We start from the raw sequence: 16201 nt of genomic DNA, 5'->3' as shown, positions 1-16201 counted from the left end.
CGGGGGGGGGGGGAAAAGAGGAGCCTGCAGCGTCCTGGGGGGGGGGGGGGTGAGTGTGTCTTTCGACTTTAGCCCCGCTTCCCACATAGCACCAGCAGCCCAGCCTGGCCCGGGGACTGGACCAAGGAGGGCACAGGGGGGCTGCTCTGTGGCCGAGGAAGATACGAACTTCGCTCTCGACGTGAGACCAGCAGCACTCTTGACACACACCCACCCTGGTGGAGACTCCCCGGTAACCCCCGAAGACATCTCCGCCTCCGCCCCTTGCTGGAGTCCTCCCGGGATGACAGCCGACCTCCAGCAGAGGCAGAGATCGGCTCCCCCGGTGGGGGGAGAAAAGGGGCATCACTGGGGGGGGGGGCCCAACCCCAGCAAAAAAAAAAAGCCTAGTAATATGCCGTCTGGGAGGTGGCAACCAGTGTTCCCTCTAAGCTGAGTGAGTGTGAGCCAGCTCAGTTTTTTAGCCTCCGGCTCACACGTTTTTGCCTTCGCTCAGGAAGGAGGTGGCTCCAGAGGAAACGAATTGATGCAGCAGCCAAATCGCTCGCTCAGGGGAGCCCATGCAAGTCAATTGGCATTCCAGGCTCCCATTCTTTCCAATGGGCCTTCCAGCGTTCCAATAGGCAATCCTGTCCTTCCTTTCAGTACATCCCGCACACAACTTGAATGCCAGGGGCTCACAAAGTAGAATTTCTGCTCACAAGCTTCGAGGGGGCATTGGCGGCAGCCCCAGGACGGCTTGGCGTGATCCCCGCCTCCCCCCCTTCCAAGAGCTAAAAGCTTATTCCCCCCCCCCCTGCATGACTTACTTCTAAGGAGACCTTCCCCTTACTGCTTCTCGCAAACGGCTCCCTGGGACGCGCATGCGAAGAGCAAAAGGGCCCCTCCTCTTTTCCAGACACCCCCCCCCCCATTGCTCGGCCTCTCTAGCAAAAGGCTCCGCGGGCTTAACCCTTGCAGTGCTGCAGACAAATGCCAATTGCGTCCTCCGGTCCTCTCCGGCAGGCGCTTCAGCCAGGCCGCCCTCCGCGACCGATGCACCATGCACCTGAATGGGGATTCTTTGGAGTAACTGCACTGGGGCTGCGCTCCCGAAGGACCCCGCGCTGTCAAAGGAGGCTAAAGCTGGCCCCCGCCTGCCCACTCTCTCAGTCATCCACCTTCTCTGAGGGCGGTAAGACTCAGTTGGGGGTCAGTGTTCCCTCTAAGCTGAGTTGGCGTGAGCTTTTACTCCTATAAATTTTCCTCCTATAAATACTTTTCCCTCCTGTTTTTGCATTAATCTGTTATATAGTTGTAATGTCGCAACTGTGCTTTATGAACCTGGTGGCAAGCTGGAGCATTTCTCTGGCCCTGTGGCTCAGTCATCATGAAAGGACCACCCTCTCATTCTACTGGTCTTCGCACTCTGGTATCTGCAGGGACAATCCACAGATCCCTCAAAAAACTCCATCTCCGGAACTAAGGGACCACTGCTGCCTCCCTCAGGGAAAACATGCCTGAGAAAGTTCTTTCCCTTTTACGGGCCTGCAGCCAATCACATGGGGATCTTGAACACATCCAGGGGTCTAGAAAAAACGAGAACTGCAGCCTCTCATGTCTGGCGTACAATGTGCCATGGAGTTGGCCAGGGAAGGAAACTGGCCCTGCAACCCGGAGATGCTGCTGCAGAGGATGCCAAGCCACCTGCCCTAACCTGGAAAGCTATAAATAATTAAACTGAGTTCTGTGTTCTTTTAATCCCTGGGCAAGAGCCATCCGGGTGCCAAGGAAGGCCTTCGTTCACCTTCAGGAGATCCTAAAGGTAAAGGTGTCCCTTGCTCGAAAGCCAGTCGAATCCGACTCTAGGGTTCCGGTGCTCATCTCCGTTTCAAAGCCGAAGAGCCAGCACTGTCCGGAGACGTTTCCGTGGTCATGTGGCCGGCATGACTAAACACCAAGGCGCACGGAACGCTGTTACCTTCCCACTGAAGTGGTACCTATTTATCTACTTGCAATTTCTTGCTTTCGAACTGCTAGGTTGTCAGGAGCTGGAACTAGAGACGGGAGCTCACTCCGTCATGCGGCAACCTCGGGTCTCGAACTGCTGAACGACTGACCTTCCACAGCCTGCAGTTCAGCGTCTTAACCACTTGAGCCACCGCAGCTCCTAGGGAGATCCTAGGGAGATCCTAATTTAAACATTATAAGTGAAAACAGAATCAAGTCAAATTTCATTACAGAAAATGTTGTCCTCTAACAGGGTAGACCAGGCCACTGGAAAACAGGTCTACCCTCCCCTTTCCACTACATTGGTAGGCCTGGCCTCCGGAGAACAGATCTACCCACCCCTTTCCACTACATTGGTAGGCCTGGCCTCTGGAGAACAGGTCTACCCACCCCTTTCCACTATATTGGTAGGCCTGGTCTCCGGAGAACAGGTATACCCGCCCCTTTCCACTACATTGGTAGGCCTGGCCTCCGGAGAACAGGTCTACCCGCCCCTTTCCAGTATATTGGTAGGCGTGGCCTCCGGAGAACAGGTCTACCCGCCCCTTTCCAGTATATTGGTAGGCGTGGCCTCCGGAGAACAGGTCTACCCGCCCCTTTCCAGTATATTGGTAGGCGTGGCCTCCGGAGAACAGGTCTACCCGCCCCAGTCCACTATATTAGTAGACCTGCCCTTGGACTGTTGCCCTGCACTGACCCTTAGAAAAGAAACCAGGACTTTGGAGGGGGGGGGGGAGTCTTGCAGTCTACTTTGGGGATTTTTAGTGAAATATAACACATTTGTAGGTCAAGTATAACAGAGGTGGAACAATCACTGTCAAAACTCTGCCTAACCTAACAAACAAAGAAGAAGAAGAGATTGGATTTATACCCTGCCCTTCACTACCCAAAGGAGTCTCAGAGCGGCTTACAAACTCCTTTCCCTTCCCCTCCCCACAACAGACACCCTGTGAGGTAGGCGGGGCTGAGAGAGCTCTGACAGAAACTGCTCTTTCAAGGACAGCTCTGACAGAACTATGCCTTGCCCAAGGTCATCCAGCAGGTGCAAGTGGAGGAGTGGGGAATCAAACCCAGTCCTCCCAGATTAGAGTCCGCGCGTTTAACCACTATACCACACTGGCTCACCCTAGAAGATTTGTAAATGCTTAAGGGCTTTCTGTTGCTTTAATGTTATCAACCTGCACAGACTACTTATTTATTCAAATATTTATATCCCATTTTTACTGTAACTCAAGGCAACTTACAAATCATACAGAAAAGCTTAATAGAGGTGTGCTCCGTTATAGCCTATGAGGACCATTATAGTAAAAAGGCCCCATAAGCTATAATGGAGAATCAATTTGCGGATATCTGGGGCTCTGGAGGGAGCTGTTTTTTGAGGTAGAGGCACTAAATTTGCAGCATATCTGCTGCTAACCCACATTGACCCCCCCAGCTCCAAAAAGGTTGGACCAGGGGGTCCGATTCTATGGGCCCAGAAGGAGGTACCCCCATTCTCCATTGTTTCCAATGGAGGGGAAAATGCTTGTGAGCTGGAAGCTAAAATCCCTGAGCAGCCAGCTAAAATTCTGTGCACTAGCTCCCCCTTCCACAGCTTAGAGGTAACACTGCATCTTGACATTATCCTAGCCTCAAAGGGAGGAATTTATGCCTTAACTAGTCAGGAGTTCGGTGTGTTTGTCATTGACATAGATGCAGATACTTTTGATCTCTGCAAAAACCTTTATTTTTGTAATCTTCTGGACACGGAACAGTGGTCACTGGGGCTGTGTTGCTGTTCAGTCGCACAGTCGAGTCCAACTCTTCATGACCCCATGGACCACATCACGCCAGGCCCTCCTGTCTTCCGCCATCCTCCGGAGTTCGCTCAATTTCATGTTCGTTGCATTGATAACATTGTCTAACCATCTCATCCTTTGCTGTCCCCTTTTTCTTTTACCTTCAGTCTTTCCCAGCATCAGGGTCTTCTCCAGTGAGTGCTCCTTTCTCATTTGGTGGCCAAACTATTTGAGCTTCAGCATCTGGCCTTCCAGGAACCAAGGGTGTGGGGAGGAGGTTTTTTTTGTGAATTTCCTGCATTGTGCAGGGGGTTCGACTAGATGACTCTAGAGGTACCTTCCAACTCTATGATTCTATGACAGGGCCCAACCTATCATGAAGCTAGCTCACTCCGAGTCCAGGAATCCCTCAGATGGATTCTTAGGTAGGCTGAACCCGTGCTCATGGCTAATGGGAAGGTTACTTGATTTTGGATTGCTCAACCAAACTTTTTGTGGCCATTGTAGGTAAAGTGGGCTTTGGAATTGTCCTCTGCTGTCTTGCAGCCTGCTGTATGCCAATTTGCCCTGCTGTTCTGTCCCTGTTTTGCCTTCAGTCTGTAGGTGGTGGTGAGTAGAGTACATTCAGTTAAGGATGGTCCCTTCAGGACCAAAGGGAGGAACAGAAACATGAACACACATCTGAGCATTAGGGCAGCCATATTTGTCCCCCATCGACCCTCTGTTCACTTGCAGATCAGCAGAAGTACATCTGTCATCCAGTTTTGCAAGAAGCAAACTTCAGCAACAAAAACAGCAAGGTTTCCTGCTTAAGCCATTTAGAGAAAACTGTGTTTCCACAAACAGATAATATGATGCTGAGATGCAAGCAGAGGAAAGTTATTAACTTAAGCTCTTAGTGCGCATGTCTAAAACTGTATGAGTATGCAACCCATCCTGAAAACATGTGTGATCTCTTGCAGACTTGGGTTTCTGTAATCACCTATCGGCCTGGCAAATAAACCTTTGAACTAGTTACCTGGTTGTCATTCTATACTGAAACTTCAGAAAGAAAACAAACCAACGTGACTTCCATGACAACCTGTAGCTCTAAGGAATGGATTCCCTCAGTTGCTGTTGCTAGGCAACCACAGCATTCCACACTGGGTTTCTGTGAGTAAAAGGCAGGGGGAGGGGGGCAGGTTCCTTTTCAGGGAGGTTTTGGCCCATGATGGAGGACTCATGAAGGCCAGACCTTGCCAGGGTTGCCAATTCCAGGTTGTAGAATTCCTGGAGTTTTGGGGGTTGAGGCTCGGAGAGGGCGGGGCTTGGGGAAATGAGAAGCCACAACCAACATTATTTAATTTCCTTTTGTCATTTTTAGTCCACCGTTCTCCCTTGGACTCAAGGCAGATGACACAAAGTGAGCAAATACAATCAACAAGATGAGGCATTCAAGAAACAACACAATAGGAACAGGATTGTTGAACCAATCAGAAATCAAAAACTAGGACTGCAGCAAAGCATAAGCCTTAACATGAGACAATAAATAACAGCTGAATTACATAACTGACTAGCTCAGTTTTTCATAGTCTGCAGAAAGCCAGGAGAGTGGGAGCAGTCCTGACTTCCTCAGGTAGGGCGTTCCTTAAGGCAGGGGCTACAGCAGAGAAGGCACAGCGATGGGCAGTTGGTTTTTCCCCATTTGCAGGTTGATGCCTGCAGAAGACCTCGCTCCGATGAGTGAAGCTGTTGTGGCGGCGCAGAGGGGGAGAGGCAGTCTGGCAAATAGGAGGGTCCAAGGCCATGAAGGGCTTTCTATGCAAGAGCCAACACTTCAAATTGAGCCCCGTAACTGATGGGCAGCCAGTGGAGTGACTGTAGGATGGGAATCATCTGCATGATCCATCTGGCTTCCAGTAATAGCTGAGCCTTGGCGTTCTGCACCAACCGGAGATTCTGGATTGATTTTTAGGGCAGTGCAACAAAGTCTGAGTCCAGTGGCGCCTTTAAGACAAAAGTTTTATTCTGGGTTTAAGCTTTCGTATGCACGGACACTCCTATCTGAACAAGAGCTTATACCCAGAATAAATCTTAAATCAGTCTTAAAGGTGCCACTAGACTCAATCTTCGTTCTGCTGCTTCAGATCAACATGGCAACCCACCAGAAACTATGGTCAGTGCATTACAACAGTCTATTCTGGATGACACTGTGTCGTCGGTCCAGGTGGCCACAGATCAGCCGGATCAAGGGGAGCGGTGGCACAGAGGATTTATCCTCTGGTTACAGTAACATTTGAACTGAACAGAACTGCTGTCACTTCTAGCCCGCGCTGGTGTGATCTACCAGCCTTGTCCCCAGCTCGCCTTCCACCCAGCGGTTCAAAAGCTTCGGCGAGTAGATAAAATGGGTACCACTTCTTAGAGAGGGTGGGCACACTAAACCCCCCCGGTGGGGGGAGGTGTTAGCCGGCGAAACGGAATGTCCAGCTCATAAGCTCGGAAAGATCTCTTTGGCATTAAGAAGCCTGCGATGGGCCAATCCAGCCAGGCGGTGGCAGTGCGATGCTGTGACTCGAAGCAGTTCTGTAAAAACTGACGTCATCAAGCCAAGCCGAGTGGATGCCGTCTGGAACACGGCATCCCCGTCGGCTGCAAACGTGCGCGACTTTAAAAAAAAGATTTATATGTTGTCCTCCCTTACCCCCTATGAATCATTGTTAGTCCCTTGTGAATATGTGTAACTGTAAATCGCTCAGGGCCAGCAGCTCTGCAGGATTGAGCGATTAATAAATTGAAAGATATAGATATATAGCAAGGTAAGGGGCCATCTTCTTGGTAGGGCTGAGTTGGGAGGAAGCATTATTTGCAGCTAGGTGAACTTGCTTCTGCAGCAATAATGTTGGATCTCGTATATAACCCCAAGTCTATTAACTGAGTCAACAAGGGTCAGCTGAAGACCATCAGAAGTGGGGATCACAATGTCCTTCAAGATCCCCACCTTCCCAATCAACATCACCTCTCTCTTTTCAGGGATTACTTGCAGTTTCACCCAGGACTGGCTGCTTGATCAACAGCAGCCACCCTATGAAAACCAGTGTGACTTATCAGTCACAGCGTAAGGGTAGGGTCTCAGAGACCCAGGTTCAAATTCCCGTCTTGCTGTGGAAGCCCATTGGCTGATTCTGGGCCACTCACACTATATCATCCTGTCCTACATCACAGGATTGCTGTCAGACTAAAAAGGAAGAGAAAAGAGCGCTGCATGTTGCTTTGGTCCCCACTGAGAAGAAAGGCAGAGTATAAAATGAAGTAAAGAATAAATAATAAATACAGCACAAGATAGATAGGTGATAACTGGTAGGTTGGAGAAAGACTGAGGAGAGAATGAGGCAGGGAAAGGGGAGAGGATACGGGGGATGCCAAGAGGAGGAAAAGAGGAAAGAGTATTGGGGGGAGGGGGGACTGAGGTGCCCCCCCCCAAGTCCTTCAGGACTCCCTACCATGCAGGTTGGCCTGGCCCAGTGGCCACCATCACACTAACCTTTGACACATGTCATGAAGCCAAACTCATTAAAACACCCAAAAAGGACATTATTATAACTATTTATCATATGGCGGAGTAACACTCAGGAAGCATATCATAATACAAAATACATAATCAAGTTGATACAAGGGGTATGCAGACCAACCGGGCAATCCCCTTAAAAACAAATCTGTAAATTTTCAATCCACTCAAATCACAACTGGGGAGAGTTCAAAGAGCCCACAAAGCACAGAAAAAACAAAGTCTAATCACCTGATACAAACAATAATATCTTTAATGAGCTGTGACTCTTCCTTAGCTGTGTACTGTTTTCTCTGATCCATAAAGAAAAACTTAATCTAGGGATGCCAACTGCCTGGAGGGGAAAAGTGTGCTGTCCCTTTAACAGAGGCTTTACAAGATGCTATTTATCTCTTCGGATACCCATTTCCACACACATTAAGACTCTGGGAATGAGGGAGGGTATTTTTTTCCCTTCGGGCCTGTTACCAACTCTCAAAAACAAAGTAAGGAGACAGAAACAGAATTAAAGCACAATCTCAGTTGAGGAATTAAAGGAGGGCTCTGAGGAGGAAGACGTGGGGGGAGGACGCCTTGGCCCAGGGCTCAGTCTAGGTCATTTCCAGCACATGCACGGGTGGTGGCAGTGGTGGCATTCAGAGAAGGAGGAGGGAATCCTACTTCTCCCTCCTGATTCTCTCTGTGAGAATCTGGGGGTGGGGAGGATAACTTGGATTGGGGAAATCGTGCCTGTAATGATTCCTTGTTTTATGAGAGTGTGTGTGTGCCTTTAAATGTTTGGTTGAAGTGTGGTGATAAGCAGACTAGAGTGACTGAGAGAGACAAATGTGCTGTGATTGGTGGATGACAGTGTGGGGGGAGTTTTTGAAAGGAATCTGTGTGTGTGTGTGTGTCAGTTAGTCTGTTATGAATAGTTAGTTATGAAAGTCAGTTGGAATTGATCAGTTGGTGTTCAGTCAGTGAGGGTTATTATAGTTCTGTGTGAGATCTCAAAGAGGGCAGTATATATGTCCTTAGCCTGAGTGGCTGACTCTAAAGGAAACAGCGAATCCTGTTAATGTTGGAACTGAGGGTCAAACAAACAAAAGTAAAGGAAAAAAAGGCTGTGTGTGTGATACATTTGAACAACATATTTACAAGTCCCTTTATCCTAAACACTAACAGAATAACCAACCTCATATTTTGTTCTTAGTTCAATAAATCGTCTTTTGTTTAAGTTATCCCAGAATTGAGTTCAATCCTTCCTCAGGACCACATAGATCCCTGAAAAGTCTAGACCCTGGGTTACTTTACCAGAAAAAGGAACAGAGAGAAGGTTTGGAAATCCTTAAATTCCTGGTGGCAGCCGAATCTACCCAGTTTAATAAAGCAAAGAGCACATTTAAAGGGAAAACCAGTCCTCCTCCTCCCTAATAAGAGGACACCACAGTGCCTCACAAGATTCACCTGCCAACTCTGTAGATACTGGAACATGTCCACAAGACTGGTTCTTGAGGGGGAAGAGGGGGTCTGACCCATTAGAACTTATTGAGTTGTTGGTTTAGAGGACATAACCTTTTCCTTTCACCCCAAATTAATCCTACTTCCAGAATGCTTTGGGTTTCAAAGTGGTGAGAACCCCCCACACCTCCCCCCCCCCAAAAAAAAGCTCACAGCAGGCTGGACTGGGGAAGGATTAAGATTGAGAAATGTCTCTCTAGAACTGCTTGTCAGATAAACGTGTCTTGTGAATTAAGGATGCCGACTGGTCACACTATGGTTATACCAGTAGAAAAGAGGCTGTACGTATCCGTTACCCTCTAAACTTCTGTACTGCTTCATACAATTTGGGAAAGAAACTCTTTTTGCCAGTTTTGATGACGTCAGAGTTAAAATGGCAGATAACCTGAAGTAGCAAATTTTACAGAGAAGGGGAAAAATGAAAAAGGCCTTTCTTTGTCTAACTCCTTTCTCAGCCTTTATGAACTTACAGCGCCAGGGCCAGGCATAGGAAAGTTTCACCCTTGCATGCATTCTTATTTATTTATTATCAAATTTATATTATCTCTGAAGAACATGAAGATCGGACCTGTGCCTCTTTCCACACATTGAGTATTAAGAAGGTTCCTTCTCTGGGAAGAGTCCTCGATGTTAAAGGAGAGAGCAGCTGATTCTTCTTGCAGCAGAAGCCATTGCCCATCCTTGCTTCCTTCCTTCCCTTTGGGATATTTTTGAGGGTTTGAACACAGCTAAAGCTCTTTCCATACTGTATTTATAACATTTGTTCTGGGTAGCATAAGGTTTCGGTTTAGATTCACGCTTCTTCCAGCATTTTTTACCTTTTCAATACTTGATATGATATGTTGTTTTTAGGTGTGAAATAGGAGAAAAGCTCTTTTCACGACTAAGCAGTTAAATCGCTTCTCCTTGTGTGGGATCCTCCCTGAAGTAGAAAAGTGCAACTCTGAGTGAATCTCTTTCCATGCTTTGAGCATTCAAAAGGTTTCTCTTCTCTGTGGCTTTTTCAATGCACTTGAAGATTGACACTGGTACTGAATTTCTTTTCACACTCTGAGCTGTTAAAAGGTTTCTCCATTGTGTGGGTTCTTTGATGCCGTTGAAGACTGCTACTCACACTGAATCTCTTTCCACACTCTGAGCATTCAAAAGGTTTCTCCCCTGTGTGGGTTCTCTGATGCAGCTGAAGATGGCAACTCCAGCTGAATCTCTTTCCACACTCTAAGCATTCAAAAGGTTTCTCCCCTGTGTGGGTTCTCTGATGCAGCTGAAGATGGCAACTCCAGCTGAATCTCTTTCCACACTCTAAGCATTCAAAAGGTTTCTCCCCTGTGTGGGTTCTTTGATGCTCTTGAAGATTGCGACTCTGAATGAATCTCTTTCCGCACTCTGAACATTCAAAAGGTCTCTCCCCTGTGTGGGTTCTCTGATGCAGTTGAAGACTACTACTCCGACTGAATCTCTTTCCACACTGTGAGCATTCAAAAGGTTTCTCCCCTGTGTGGGTTCTCTGATGCACGAGAAGACTGCTACTCCGACTGAATCTCTTTCCACACTCTGAGCATTCAAAAGGTTTCAACCCTGTGTGGGTTCTCTGATGCTCTTGAAGCTTCCCACACTGACTGAATCTCTTTCCGCACTCTGAGGACTCAGAAGGTCTCTCCCCTGTGTGGGTTCTCTGATGCAGTTGAAGACTGCCACTCTCACTGAATCTCTTTCCACACTCTGAGCATTCGAAAGGTCTCTCCCCTGTGTGGGTTCTCTGATGCAGTAGAAGACGGCTACTCCGACTGAATCTCTTTCCACACTCTGAGCATTCAAAAGGTCTCTCACCTGTGTGGGTTCTCTGATGCCGTTGAAGACTGCCACTCAGACTGAATCTCTTTCCACACTCTAAGCATTCAAAAGGTTTCTCCCCTGTGTGGGTTCTCTGATGCTCTTGAAGACTGCCACTCCGACTGAATCTCTTTCCGCACTCTGAGCATTCAAAAGGTTTCTCCCCTGTGTGGGTTCTCTGATGCAGTTGAAGATGGCCACTCTGACTGAATCTCTTTCTGCACTCTGAGCATTCAAAAGGTTTCTCCCTTGTGTGAGTTCTCTGATGCTCCTGAAGACTGCCATTCCAACTAAATCTCTTTCCACACTCTGAGCATTCAAAAGGTTTCTCCCCTGTGTGGGTTCTCTGATGCAGTAGAACACTGCCACTCCGACTGAATCTCTTTCCACACTCCGAGCATTCAAATGGTCTCTCCCGTTTGTGGGTTCTCTGACGCAGTTGAAGACTGCAACTCTCACTGAATCTCTTTCCACACTCTGAGGATTCAAAACGTTTATCGACTCTGTCAATTCTTTGGGTTATGAAGAGCTGTGATCCATTTCTAAAGTACTTTTCACACCCAATGGATTTACTTGCCTTCATTATCCTGTGCTTTTGAGTATGTACATTACCCTGACTTCCATCTCTCTTCTCAACCATATGACCAACTTTCTTTCTCATTGGTCCACCTTGATTCCTGATATTTTCTTTCAAGTCTTCATTTTTAACTTTATCTGGCATTTGTTGATGAACGTCCTCGCCTACTTCATTCCTCTCATCATCCTCTGCTGGAGTAAAGACAGAGTAAAGACATAGATCCTGTTAGCACCTGGGAGGGCTGGTAAGGTCCAAAGGCAAAGACTGCAGTAGAAAAGAATTGACGATGGCCATTTGGCCTCGGTTACCTTGGCTCATCTAATTCACCCCTCCACCTTTCCCTGGAATACCCAGTATTTAAGGATACCTCACCCCCTCAAGTGCCACAGCTGAGCACTTGCCCAGAAGGAGCTTCCGAGCCTCCCGATTTTCAGGGCCTCCTTCCCCAGCAGGCTGTATGATTGTACAAAGCGTTGCTCAAAGGGAATCAGAAATCCCCCATGGCACTTCCTTGCCTTTTCCCATGTATAGCCGTGAAGGATACTCACTCTCAGCCAGCTCATTTGGGAACAAAATATGTTCTTGGGATTCTCTTGAGGAAATAGTCAGCCTTTCTTTAGATGCAAGGCCGTTGTCTATCTCCACCGTAGTCTCTCTTATATTCTTGCCTTAGTTCAGAGAGAGAGAGAGAGAGAGAGAGAGAGAAAGAAATTCGAGAGTAAAAACTCTTCTGGAAGGATGATACCATAGTCAAGATCAAAGCCCAGAATCACAACGAGTCTAAGGGGAATAGATCTGTGAAGCAAAGGACGCTAGTTTCCCCTAGGGTTTACGTGATTATTAAGTGGCCTGGTCTGACTTTTAGGCAGTCCTGATTCGAGTCTCCCTGCAGCTATCATTCTTACATTTTTCTTTCATTTCTTTTTTTTTTACATTCTTACATTAGTTAATCGTAAGAACCTGTATCCAGTTGTGTAGCCAGGAGGGAGGGGGGATTAGGAGGGTGCTGGCAGCCTCTGGAAAATTCCATCAAGGAGGATCCTTCATTGGGTCATTAGGACCACCTGACCATAGGAGGCAGAAGTATAATACACGTATAGACAAGAGGGAAGACAAGATAAATGCATGCTCATGCCATGCTAGTATGTCTTGATAATTTCTTGCTGCATCATGATGAATAGTTTTTTTTAAGTAATTTAGGCTACAGCTGGAATATCGATCCTGTAAAAGAGTTGCCTTCTAATACCATGTATTTCATGTATGAGATAGAACAGTTACTTTTCCTTGTTTTTCTGTTGTTAAGCTGCAGCAACGTGGCTGTTTAGTGATGTTTTATTTTTAAATCCTTAACAAACATTTATGTATTTAAAAAGGGGTCTTCTTTACTTGTGTGCTCTCTTCTCATGAACCCACTGAACTGGGTGCTGCTCAGGTACAAAGAGACTAGCGATGTAAATCTAGTCTCAGTGAGGTTGATAAAAGGGAACACAGGCTGTGGCAAATGAAATGCAAGTCTGTGATCAGGCAGGCAAAAAGGGACTATGAGGAGCATATAGCAAAAAGCATGAAGACCAACAATAAAACTTTCTTCAAATACATTAGAAGCAGAAAACCAGCCAGGGAGGTAGTGGGGCCCTTGGATGACCAAGGGGTAAAAGGAGTACTGAAGGATGATAGGGAAATGGCTGAGAAGATGGATGCATTTTTTGCCTCTGTCTTCACTGTGGAAGATGAGAAGTGCTTGCCCACTCCAGAACCACTGATTTCAGGAGGGGTGTTGAAATACCTGCGCCGGATTCAGGTGATGAGAGAGGAGGTCCTATGACTGATAGACAAGTTAAAAACTGATAAATCACCAGGCCTGGATGGCATACATCCGAGAGTTCTGAAAGAACTCAAATGTGAACTTGGGGATCTCCTGACAAAAGTATGTAATCTTTCTTTAAAATCTGCTTCCATTCCTGAGGACTGGAAGGAGCTAATGCCACTCCCATCTTTAAAGGGGGTTCCAGAGGAGATTTGTGAAATTACAGGCCAGTCAGTCTGACATCAATACCAGGTAAGTTGGTGAAAATGGTTATTAAGGAGAGAATTAGTAGGCACATTGATGAACAAAAACTATTGAGGCAGACTCAGCATGGGTTCCGTAAGGGAAGATCTTGTTTCACTAACCTGTTAGTGTTCTTTGAGGGGGTGAACAAACATGTGGACAAGGGGTACTCAATAGATGGTGTTTACCTTGACTTCCAGAAAGGTTTGATAAAGTCCCTCATCAAAGGCTCCTAAGTAAGCTCAATAGTCATGGGATAAAAGGACAAGTCCTCTTGTGGATCAAAAACTGGCTGATTAATAGGAAACAGAGAGTGTGGATAAATGGGCAATTTTCACAGCAGAGGCTTGTAAGCAGTGGGGTGCCGCAGGGATCAGTGCTGGGTCCGGTGCTTTCTAACTTGTTCATTAATGATTTGGGATTGGGAGTAAGCAGTGAAGTGGCTAAATTTGCAGATGACAAAAATCCTAACTATAGGTACAGGTTGATGGGGTCCAAACTGGCAGAGACTGACCAAGAGAGAAATCTTGGAGTCGGAGCAGATAACTCACCAAAAATGTCGAGACAGTGTGCAACTGCAATAAAAAAAGCCAACGCTATGCTGGGGATTATTAGGAGGGGAACTGAAAACACATCAGCCAGTATCATAATGCTCCTGTATAAATCAATGGTGCAACCTCATTTGTAATATTGTGTGCAATTCTGGCCACCACACCTTAAAAAGCATGTAATAGAATTGGGAAAAATGCAGAAAAGGGCAACTAGAATGATAAAAGGGAACACTTCTCCTTTGAAGAAAGGTTAAGACACTTGGGCCTCTTTAGCTTGGAGAAACGACGGCTGAGGGGTGACATGACTGAGGTTTACAAGATTATGCATGGGATAGAGCAGGTAGAGAAAGAAGTTCTTTTCTCCCTTTCTCACAATACAAATGGGCACTCAATGAAATTGCTGAGCAGACGGGTTAGAACAGATAAAAGGAAGTATTTCTTCACCCAAAGAGTGATTAATACATGGAATTCACTGCCACAGGAGGTGGTGGCAGCTACAAGCATGGATGGCTTCAAGAGGAAATTGTATAAATATATGGAGCAGAGATCCATCAGTGGCTATTACCCAAATTGTATAGATTAGAATTCTCAGTCTGGGGCAAGTGATGCTCTGTATCCTTGGTGCTTGGGGGGGGGGGGGACAGTGGGAGGGCTTCTAGCGTCCCGGCCCCACTGCTGGACCTCCTGATGGCACCTGGTATTTTTGGCCACTGTATGACAGAGTGTTGGACTGGATGGGACATTGGCCTGATCCAACATTGCCTTATCTTATGTTCTTATGGTCTTATTGACCTAGGGGGACACAGGCCTTGGTTCTTGACAGGATCGTTTCTAGATCACAGGCAGAGCGGCTGTCTGGAATCCCATTCCGCAGGAAGGGTGTCTTGTAAAGCCTGGCAACAGAGAAATGAGGATCCGGTCCCTTCCAGAGTCCTTCTGAGGGCCTCTCATCTCGACTTTTGCCTCAGGTCAGGACACCTTCTCTGGCTTGGGTGATGGCCACAACACTGGCCTCTGTTGCCCCTGGGCAAGAACACACCCAGGAACACATCAACCTGCCTCATACTGAATCAGACCCTTGGTCCACTGAAGTCAGTGTTGCCTACTCAGTCCGACAGGGGCTCTCCAGGGTCTCAGGCAGAAGTCTTTCACATCACCTCCTACCTGATCCTTTTTACTGGAAATACTGGGGATTGAACCTGGGACCTTCTACATGCCAAGCAGATGCTCTGCCAGGAAGCCACAGCCCCCCCCCCAAAGTAGCGGGAAAGGTCTCAAAACAGTGAATACCTATTCAATATTTTGATTCATGCCTCCTCACAATGGCAGCAATTTGCACCTTTGGCACCCGGGAAAGATCCCTTACCCAGAAAGGCCACATTCTCGTAGTTCTCCAGCATGACTTCCCTGTACAGAGCTCTTTGTCCCGGATCCAGCAGGGCCCATTCTGCCTCAGTGAAATCGATGGACACCTCCTCAAAGGAAAAGGGACCCTGAAAGGAAAAGCAGATTCCCTCTTCAGAGATCACGCCAGGCAGAGACTGCACACTGGAAGGGAGAAGACAGGCAAGGTACAGGATGTCTGGCTTGAGATGGGTAAATGGAACAGCGTTCAGAGGATCTCTTGCCCAGACACCGTGTAGAAACTGCAAGAGTAAAAAAACAAAGGAAGAGGGACCCGGGCTGTCCCGCCTGCTCATCTCATTGTGGGAGAAAGATCAGCGATCATTTCTGTATAACAGCCTGGGTTAGCTGAGGTCTTTCTGTTTCCTATCCCATAAAGCTTTGCAGGCAGGGCTGGCTCCAGGCTTTTTTGTGCCCTAGGCAGGGCTACCTTCTGGCGCCCCCCTGCCTGCGTGTCCACCAATTACAGGGGTTGCCAACCTCCAGGCGGGGCCTGGAGAGAAGGCTCCCGATGGGCCCCCGTCCCCCTCCACCGCCACATATTTCGTGAGTCCTGAAGGTGCTCCTGGACATCCTCCCTTTGCTCTTTCCCGCTGCTCCAGACAGACGGACAGGGCGACCCATCTGCGGGGGTGTGTTTGCCAAAATGGGGACTGGCCAACAGGGCTTTTACAAAGCGCCGCCGCACCGCTTCCCCCCACAGCATCGCAAACTCGGGAGGCGGGATGCAGGCGGGGGGACTGGCAGCAGCAGCAGCACCTCCACCGCCACAACAAGAGACGGGAGGGACCCCCGCCGATGAAGGGTTCCCATCATGGGCAGGTGGCTGCCCTGGGGCTGGCTCGGCGGAGGCGGGTCCCGTCTGGTGGGTGGCTGGAGGGGTCGGGGGCTCGCCAGTCCCACCCCTTCTTCCCTCCCGTCCCGCTTACCTTGGCCCTCCCCGAGGTGCCCCTCCCGCCCACTAGACATTTC

General features: G+C 48.0%; 1 long non-coding RNA gene and 1 pseudogene across 1 annotated transcript; both read right to left on the bottom strand.

Moving 5' to 3' along the window:
* Window positions 1-11113, bottom strand: part of LOC107118644 — a 40516-nt pseudogene extending 29403 nt beyond the window's left edge.
* A 61-nt stretch (window positions 11114-11174) lies between these two features.
* On the bottom strand, window positions 11175-15221 carry LOC107118646. Its single transcript, XR_001482769.1, has 3 exons — window positions 15192-15221; window positions 11773-11892; window positions 11175-11415 (listed from the first exon to the last, which is right to left on the bottom strand). It is a non-coding gene; the product is annotated as an uncharacterized LOC107118646 (long non-coding RNA).
* Between the last annotated feature and the right edge of the window lie 980 nt (window positions 15222-16201).

Source organism: Gekko japonicus, unplaced genomic scaffold (genome assembly GCF_001447785.1).
Source record: "Gekko japonicus isolate JY-2015 unplaced genomic scaffold, Gekko_japonicus_V1.1 scaffold3786, whole genome shotgun sequence".
NCBI lineage: Eukaryota > Metazoa > Chordata > Lepidosauria > Squamata > Gekkonidae > Gekko > Gekko japonicus.
The sequence above is the reverse complement of the archived record's forward strand: the minus strand, read 5'-3'. Positions and strand labels throughout refer to the sequence as shown.